The sequence below is a fragment of the Serinus canaria genome, chromosome 7 (genome assembly GCF_022539315.1).
Source record: "Serinus canaria isolate serCan28SL12 chromosome 7, serCan2020, whole genome shotgun sequence".
In the NCBI taxonomy this organism is placed as follows: domain Eukaryota; kingdom Metazoa; phylum Chordata; class Aves; order Passeriformes; family Fringillidae; genus Serinus; species Serinus canaria.
Window position 1 is genome coordinate 26,540,735 of NC_066321.1, and position 9,842 is coordinate 26,550,576.

General features: G+C 45.9%; 1 protein-coding gene across 3 annotated transcripts in view; it reads right to left on the reverse strand.

Annotated features, from left to right (window-relative positions):
- Positions 1-8,366, reverse strand: part of SPATS2L (spermatogenesis associated serine rich 2 like) — a 78,388-nt gene extending 70,022 nt beyond the window's left edge. For 2 of the 3 annotated variants that reach the window (XM_030241723.2, XM_030241721.2), the window contains exon 1: positions 8,282-8,366. The gene's annotated coding sequence lies outside the window, so the exon portion shown is untranslated. The remainder of the gene's footprint in view (positions 1-8,281) is intronic. The other variant, XM_030241722.2, reaches the window with a different exon arrangement.
- Between the last annotated feature and the right edge of the window lie 1,476 nt (positions 8,367-9,842).

Sequence of the window (9,842 nt, forward strand, 5' to 3'; positions counted from 1 at the left end):
TCCTTCCCAAAGCTCTGTGATCAGTACTGGAAACCAAAAACGTCCAAAAATGTAGAACATAAGAGTCCCTGAGGTTCCTTCCAGAAAAAAAAAAAAAAGCCCAAACAAGCAAACGGCAAAGCCTTTTATGGAGTCTGGTACCAAATTTGTTTAAAGACAAAATCCAACAAAACCAGCACACTCAGCAACAGCCCTTGCAAAGCAGCCCAGCTGCCAGCTGGCGGCAGCTCCAGCGGTCCCCATGCTGGCCAGAGGCCTGGAGAAGGAATGCAGCTCTGCAGGAGCCTCGCCCCCATACGCTGGGGAAGCACCCTCACCACAGTCTGACCTTACAGACTGACATCTCAAAATGAGTTGTCCTTGCCCACGTCTTTTGGCACTGCAGGAAAACAGCCCTTGCTATCACATGTCTGACCATTTCCCTCTATTGAACAACTTCTGCAGAGCCGGGCTCTGACTACACAGACAGCTCAGTGAGGATGCACAGCCTGGTAGGTCAAGTTCAGCCCAGAAAAGTACCCTACCATGGTACAAAATGTCTGGTTTTTGTCATCAGTAACAGCAGTCCTGAGGTTTTTCTTTTTTAATTCACAGAAATCTCTAATATGAGGCTAAGGAGCTCTCTAGATGGAAGAAGATATTATTCATTTAAAATAGTGAACAGTAGTTTGAAAGTGTGCTATTCAGTTTAACTAATGAGTTTACATTGCTACATTCTTTTAATATGAGGCAACAATGCTAATGACTAACCCTACTGCAGTTTTATAGACCTTGTAACTACAAGATGATCCCTCTTTCATTTAAAAAGTCCCTTGTTACAGCTTAAGAAATCAGGTTTTGCTTTTTAGCAATTCTCACTAAAATGCTTTGCAAGGCACCATCACTCATTTACAGGCTGGTGTTTAGAGGACCTGACTGTACACAATTGCAATAGTAACTTCCTGCATTCAACATCTCTGGAAATCCAACACTGGGACAGCAATTAAAAATTTCTAACATTTCCTCATCTGTAAGGTAATGCACAAAATAATCATGGTCTATACTTGAGTTACCTTCAGGGAGGTGAATCAGGTGTTAAAATACCAATATGTCAACCTCATCCCAGAAGCAAAAAAAAATGGAAACCCATCATTCTTTGTCAAGAGATCACAGAACGGGTTGGGTTGGAAGGGACCACAGTGGGTCATCTGCTCCAACCTCCCTTTTCAAGCAGGGCCATCCTAGAGCACACTGCACAGGATTAGGTCTGGATGGTTCTTGAACATCTGCAGTGAAAGAGACTCCACACCCTCTATGGGCAATCTGTTCCAGTGCTTAGTCACCACATAGTAAAGAAGGTCTTCCTCATGCTCAGGTGGAACTTCCCATGCATCAGTTTCTGCCCACTGCCTCCTGTCCTATTGCTTGGCACCACCAAGAAGAGCCTGTTCCATCCTCTTAGGACTTTCCCTTTAGGTATTTATACACATTGATGAGGTCCCCCTTTCAGTCATCTTCATTGCAATCCTTGTTGTACTCATGGCAGTGCAATGGATGAATTTACACACATGACCATCCCATGCCAGGTTATGCAAGAGCAGAGTGACTTCCCAGACTGCCAAATCATGGAATCACAGAATGGTTCAGGTTGGAAGGGACCTTAAAGACCACATAGTTCCAACCCCCAAGCCACAGGGGTAACAAGGTAAACCACGACATCAGGTTGCCCAGACTGGCCTTGAACACCTCCAGGGACGGTATCCACATCCAAAAAGCTTTCCTTGTTCAGAACTTCCTTATTTTGATAGGCTTACTCTCTTTACTACAAAATAAAGTACATCACTTCTAATTATAGAGCACTCTTCATCCTGAAACACCCTGTGGATTCTGAACCCTCTCACAGAACAGTCAGAAGTTTCAGGACAGAGCACTCAGTGGAACTGTTGCAGCCTGCTCTACGGCTGGCTCTCATGCCACATTCTTGGCTAAGGATGTAGAACCAAACTCCCACTCACATCAAAGTGCTGCAACATTGCCAATACATGTAGAAGTCTGACAGGACCTTAGTGTGAAATATCTCTTCCCCAGAAACTCAGCTATAAAGGATGTAGACTGCACCTGTCTCAGACATGAAGGGCTTGTGTCTTTCACAACAGGAAAAATTTGTGAGGCGACCAGCCATGCTGTCATGCAGACCCAGTAGTGCAGAATTTGGATCATATTGTTTCAAACAGCCCTATCTTCCTCCCCACCAGGGCTTCCTCCAACCACCACCTTCTGCTCTCTTACAAGCCTACAGGCACTTTTCTTACATAGCAGCTGCCCTAGTTCATCTGTATTTGCCTCACACTTCAGATCTCTTCAGGGCACCTCTTGCCCCACCTGTACTAGAGCTCTCTGCACCTGACACCACACATATGATCTTTTGACTTCTTTCTCCTGCTCTTTCCTTACATTTCAGACTTGACTGCCTTTCTGCTGGCCAGATGAATTATCCAGTCCTTTTTGGCTTTCACTGTGTTTGTATACAACCTAATCTGTTTACTGAAGAAGAAGAAACCCTCAAGAATTTTAATGAGAAGTAGGTTTCCTTCTTTCATCCTAGTAACAAAGTGCATGCAGCACCTGGGAGACCTCAGCAGCTGTGGGAACAGATGATGAAGCTTGTCCGCATCTTAGAGCTGTGCAGTCTATCTCCACACCATCCCTCACTCCAACAAACCCAGTGCGAGGACAACAAGCTCCAATTCTAACACCAAAGCACAATGTCGTGACAGCACCTAAACAAACCAGCCAATTCAAAACAATTTCTAGCCAAAACTAAGTTATTAATGGAAAACAGAAACAGAAAAGACACCATTTCATTCAGACCTTGTCCTAAAGATCAAATTCTCACAGGCTGGTATCACTGCATAAGATAGTTATTCCCTCAGCAGTACAGAAAGGGAAGTCCCAGAGTGATGATATTTTGGGACTTGTAGGTTTTCCACTGCTACCATAAACCATAGGTTCTGAACTCATTTTAACTGAGAAGTGCCACCACACCCAAACTGATGTGCAATGGTTTTACTGCATTTAATTTTACATAGAGAATCATACACAGCACTGTAATTTAGATACTAAAAGGGAGTAACTTAAGTATAGTGCAGAAGAGGAAGCCACAACCTGGATATGTGTAGGACACTGCTGGTTTTATGTACTACTAAGTAATTTAGTCTGAAACACCCATTTGAGTATGTGCTTGAGCTTCAAGTCATCCAGAGCCCAAATACTCCTTGGTGGCAGCTGTACCTAACCAGTAAGAAAGTCTCAAGTCTTGATCTGCCTCTACGAACCACTCTCCTGCAGCAATGAAAGCCAGGTGCCACAGTTAGCATTCAGGCAAACACTCCAGGGTTGAACCCTCAGGGCAAGTACTGCACACATTTCTATCAAAATTAACCAGGATCCTGAAGGGCTATGCTCATTTGGAAATGTCTCACCAACAATATCTTTTGGTGGTGTTCCAGGTAAGACTCAGTCAAGCACCATAAATTCTTGCACAAGGTTGGGCCAACAAACACCAGTCTACCTACCCCAAATGTAAGGTATTTATTTTGAAATGCTGCCAGGCAGGTTGACTTTACCAGCACAGAAAGATAACTCCATGAGACTGAGCTGTCAACACAACAGTGCCAGCAGCTCCTTGAATGCCAACTCAAAACACACCCACAACCTTCAAGGATAGTCACCATCCAAGAAATCATACTCACATTTTGCTTGATTATGCATAGCACAAACAGATAACATTGCTCAACTCCACCCAGGACATAAAACAGCATCAACCCTCTCAGAAACACAGTTCATGGCAACACCAGGCTTAAGCTACCACTTAAAAAAAAAAAAATTAGAACAGACCTTGAGTCAAAGAAAATCAAATAAAACTGCACCAGTTCACACAGACCAAAATCTGTCCCAAACTCTGACTAGCAGCACACTGGTACTCACAAACAGGTGAGGCTTCTTTGCCATTTGAACTCTTACCTTTCCAACACTTGAGAGATTAGATTCATCATTAATTTAAATACTGGACACAGTACACTGCCATAGGCATTTTTTTCAGCTAGCAAACCACTTGAGAGAGTACTGAAAGGCCTATTATGAAGGCCAATCGCTATCCTTTTCTTGAATGACCACATGAAAATCAGTGACTGTTCCACAATGGTTTGAAAGGGCCTTTTGTCTGAAGGAAAGGACAAGGAGTCACAAAGTATTGCAGATTCATTTGTAACTCATGGCTTTTGAAGAAACTGCAGAGCTTTATTTAAAAGCAAACCAAGAAAAGAACAAGCTTTGAAAATGTTATGCCTCAATCCTTTCCTACTATGTACATGCAGAGCATATTTTTAGTCGCTTTTGTATTATAAAAAGATGGGCTGGCATTCTATATTATTGTTGTTTTACAAGAGAAGCTTAAAACACTTGCAGAGCTTTGACTTTATTCCCAAACCCTAATTAGGGTCTGCAGCACTATTGTATAAACAGAAAATCATCAGGAGCTTTTTCTGGTACATCTAGTAAAAGTGTAATTGTACTGGAATAATAAGCGAAACCATTGTCACTGTTGCTTAATAATCACTTCAGTAATTGAGCAAATTTGGCATTGCCCATGAAGTATAAGATGGCCAATTCAAGAAAAAGACTTCTTTTATACTGAGAAACCAGCATTACACTCTAATTTTGAAGTCTGTTTCCGAAGTCCCTCACAAAAAAAGTTAACTACATCTGCTGACAACTTCCCAGAAGAAAAAAATGTTTTACTTCTCCACCTACCCCAATGACACTTCAGTTCTCAGATTTTACACACAAAGGTGTAAAATCAAAATGGGACTTGCACACATGACTTCTTTACAGTTTCTAAACAAGCTTCACATGCACATAATTCCAGCAGGAATGACAGTGGAAGCTAATAACCTGAAACAGATTTCTTCTAACCCATACCCAGAACTAGGAAATTACTGCACTTCCATTCAAAAACAAGAGTTACAGCTGACAGACTTGCCCTCTTCCCTGTATGTTCCACCCACATACCATGAAACCAAACAGCCGAAAAGTGTCAGTTTTCACTGCCCAGCTCCTTGCCATATCCCAAAATTTATACTCCCTGTGCTCCCACAATGGCACCGAAGCCAAACAATGTATTTTGCACACACCGCTGGTCAAGGTGCCAGTTACATTTAGCTCTTCTGACCACCTTATCAAATTACATCAGGCAAGGAGCTGGTCCTTGCCATGTTACAAGACTGCACAAGGGCCAAACTTGTGCTGTAGGAAGCAGCCACGATGCCCCTCCCATACAAGAGAGGTAAAAGTCCTGCTGACAAATACACCCCCAAGGCAACTACACCCCCTCATCTCATGCTCCCCAAAGAAATACCTTACCATTCTGAGCACTGCAAAGAGACTCTTGCCAATGCAAAATAGAGGCTAAACAATGCCACACATCTTGAAGCTCAAGGTGCTCAGAAACCCAAAGGGCATGGAGGTGTGACGTGCACAGCCCCTCGTTAATCTCAGTGAAGTTCAGTATCCAAATTCTTTATTTAATCATGATATGGAGCACTGCTTTCAAACAAGTTTTAAGAAGAGAAGGTATCCTGTCTAAAATAAAGGTATTCCACTACTGTTTCTTCTTATACTAGAAGAAGAAAACTGAGAAAGCTGGTGACACATCTGAGGAAGGCAGGCAGGAGGAACAGAAAAACTGAAGCATTAGAACAGTGCAGGAAAACAGAGTAGAGTGTAACACCAGACAGGAGCCATATTTCTCAAGAGCAACATGGACAATAAAATCCTTGATAATAGCTACAAATCAACTACAATTAACAGTTAAGTGTTATTTTTCTTCCCTAGATCTCTGTGCAAAGTCTCACTGCCCTTTGGTGTTCTGCTCCAAGTCATTACACAGCTTTACTTTTATCCTCCAGTGCACAGTGAAAAGTGGAGTTTGACCTTTCCTTTAGATTTGTAAAGCACCACAGCAGATTGTTTTGAGAACACGACTGAGGTGGGTTTTTTTTTTCCTATTCTGCATGACTAACATTGCTAACAGTGTCTAAAGACATCTAAGACGTGGCCTCTGAAAACACACCAGGAAACACAGTCCCTTAGAAGGACAACAGAGGCCATGTGTGTGGGTAAAAAAGTACACAACCGTAACAGTTTGTGAGAATTAATGCAAAACACAGACTGTCTACAACAGTATGGGTTTGGTACTTCCATGATTGTTAGAGAAAAATGTGAAGAAAATACAAAACACATTGTAGGCCACTGGAAACTTTGTACTTTCTCTTAAAACCAGGCCTGAATCAATTTCAGTTCCAGACAAGCATTTCCTTAAAATTTGGGAAACAGCAGGAAGGTGTCCTGACACAGCCTCATTTCCGTTTCTTTGAGCAAGAAGGATGAGATAAGAATAACCAGTCTACTTTCAGAACCAAACCTCTCCCAACACAGAAAGATGCTTGTGTTCAGTTTTTAGGCTCATTACTCTATGTCAGGCAAAACAATAATTCTCAAGCACATTTCTTCTCCCGCGTCTGCCTGGGCATAAGGACTGTGGAAACAGACCCTTCACTTAAGGATAACCCTGAGGACATTTTGAAGGGTGCTTAGTTTAATTCATCCTAATCATAGCATTTTTTATGCAGTAAATTTCCCGGAGTTGTGACCTTACCTCCTTACACAGTTATACAGCACCTGACACGGTACAAGCCTTATCTTGATTAGTGTCTCATTACATCTAACAGATCCTGCTGCTCTCAAAGGGCCAAACTCCTTCCACTTCCCTAGCACAATTAGTGGGAGAACACATAAAGCCTAGCACCAGTGCTTGGCTTCAGCAGTTTGTGATGGTGCCTCACTAAATTCATCAACCTGTTCTGACCTGGAAATCATTCTGCATTTGCACGGTTTGACTGCACTCACAGAAACAATTGTGGCAAGGGCACGGTGTCCTGCTCACAGTGGCTTGAAGACTCTAGTTAGTGGCATTCAACAGGTTGCCAGCCACGATTACTTTCATGGACAGTGCAAATACATTCCTAGTTAACCTGACATTCTACATGCAGCAGCCTTTTCCACCTTCTGTGTAGGAAGTTTTTAGCTTACCTTTTTGAATCACTGTGTTTTGGAAAATACTTTTTAACTGCATTAAGAGCTCAAACAAAACCAGAAGGAATATGCCTCTTGCATACACTAGTAATTCAAATTTAAAGGTTAACAACAACAACAAAAAAATCCCACAGATCATTAGTTGCCTAGAAGCACATTTTCAGGCTGAAATCAACCAAATCAATCCAGTGGAATGTGACCTGGAATCAAACCGATGGATTTTCTGCAGTTCCTCTTAGTTTTCCTAAAGAAAACAAATCTGGTAGTACAAGCGATTCACATCTCCAAGTGATGAGGCTGAGGGTGGGGAAGGAGCTTACACTATTAATTTACAGCTCAACAAAGGAGGCATTGCATTCTGATAGAGAATAAGAGTACTGCCAGCTGCCACTGCTTATCAACGAATTCCGTACCTACTAATTTTTTTATGCACAGTAAAAAAGACAACAAAGACTTAAAAAAACCCAACAAACCCTAAACCAAACACAAAATCAGTTACAAAAAAAACCCCCGTATCATCTTGGCGGTCTTTTACCTTGGCAGAGATAAAAAAGAACGCCAAATGGGTGGATTCACGCTGAGACAGCAGCGGAGGCACAGGGAGCTCCGTGCCTACCTTGCGGTGTGGCAGCGCCGGCAGCAGCGCTCGCAGCCCTGCCGGAGCCCCCGGCGGCGGCTCGGGACCGAACGCTCCGCCGGCTCAGCGCGCCGGGCACGGGCGGCCACGCTCGGCGACACCCGGCTCCCCGGGCGCGCAGTTAATCATTTATGGCCGAGGCTGTTACCGAATAGCCTTGAAGAGCCCAGCTCAGCCCAGCCCCGCTTCGGCTCCGGAGGCACCGATGGCTGGCGGAGCGGCGGCCGAGGGGGAGCGGCGGCGAGCGGCTCCCAGGCGCTGGCCGAGCGGGTCCCAGCGCACGCCAGGCGGGGTCCAGGGAACGGGGCCGAGGCCTGGCTGCGGTCCCCGTGGCGCCAGAGGGGCCCACCCGCAGCCGGGGCTCGGCGCCGGGATCCGAGGCGACAGAGCAACGGGTGGGGCACCGCGGCAGCCGCACCCCTCCTTCCGCGGCACCCCTCGGCACGAAACTCCCGGCGGCCCCCCGCTGCCCCGCGCAGGTGCTGCTGAGGGGAGGCGACGGCGGCGCCTTACCTGGTGCGGCCGCGGCGGAGGCCGAGGAGGGGCTGGGGCCGGTGGCGGCCGTGGCACCGCCGCCCTCCCGCGGACACGCCTCGCGCCCCGCCCCGCGCGCCAGCACCGCCCCCGGCCCGCCCCGGGCTGGGCTCGGGGCCGGGCGCCGCCGGGCGGGAGAGGCGGGACGGGCCCGGGGCGAGGCCGCCGGAGGTGTCGCCTCCGTGTTCTGCCTGCCGGGCCGGGGGTGTTGTGAGGGGCGGAGAGCGGCCCCCGGCCCCTGGCGTTGGGCGCGTGATTGACGTGAGTGTACCCCGCTCGCCACGCAGAAATAAAACACCCAGGACGGCGCTTGGGCCTCATGTGAGGAACTAGTCACGAACTTCTCCATAAGTGAAAGTAAACAGGCGACATCAGTCACGGCCGGCAGATGAATTTCAGCCTCGAGAAGAGATGACCGAGAGGGGTCCCTCTTCATTAATGTGTATAAATATTTAAAGGGGGGGGGTGTGCTATGGGATGGATCCGGCTCTTCCCGGTAGTGCTGAGCACAAGAGGCACCGAGCAGAAACTGCTGCACACAAGTTCCACATAAACGTGAGAAAGAACAACTTTACTGTACAGTGACCTTGCATGGGAACCAATTGCCCACAGGCTGTAGAATTTCTCTCTTGGGAGATACTCAAGAGAGAAATCTGAACACAATCCTCTGCCTTGTGCTCTGGGATAACCCTGCTTGAGCAGGGAGGTTGGCCCAGATGACCCACGGTGATCTCTTCCAACCTTACCCATTCTGTGAAATCTCTATGAATACTCATGGCAAACAACGAGAATATAAAAATTTACCACAAGTTTTTCAGTAATCAGTGTTTGAAAATACCACCTAAAAGGTGCAAATAAAATACAGTCAGGATTATTAATGCAAAGATTAGGAAGCAACAAATAACTATCCACTTAAATTTCAACACTAGAATGCAAAGGTACAACCATGTGCTCGGAACAAAAGACCAAACGAACAAACAAACAAACAAAAAGCCCAAAATTCCATAAATAACTACAAACCAGATTTACTATCAGCATTGGTGTCTTACACTGCCATAAGCATTTCCCTTAACCCAAACACATATCAGTTCTCATTTTTGTTGGCAGTGATTGCCACAAAGACTGGAAAGTCATGGTGTTCCCTCTGAGAATGGTTGCACACCTCTTTTCCAGCTAGCACCAATGCTTGGTCACACCACTCCTGGACTTGACTCCCTCCCCTCAGCCAGGAAACAAACTTCCACCTTCACAGTTTGGAGGCAATGCTCGAGCCTTACTGGTTTCAGCCAAGGATTCTGAAAGTGCTGCAGTGAAAATCAGTCAAGGTGCAATTTATGAGAACGTTTCCAACCCACTCTGCAAACTAGGCAGAACTGGAAGCGTTTCCTCCTGCCAGGGAACCACTGCAGTGGGACAGTGCAAGGCTGGCTGTGACCTCCCTGGGCACTTCCTACTCTGCTCAGGCACAGTGCCCTCATGGAGTGAGGATCTGTCAAATGCACTTGTGCACCTGCTGCAGAAAGCTGGGCATCAATTACAT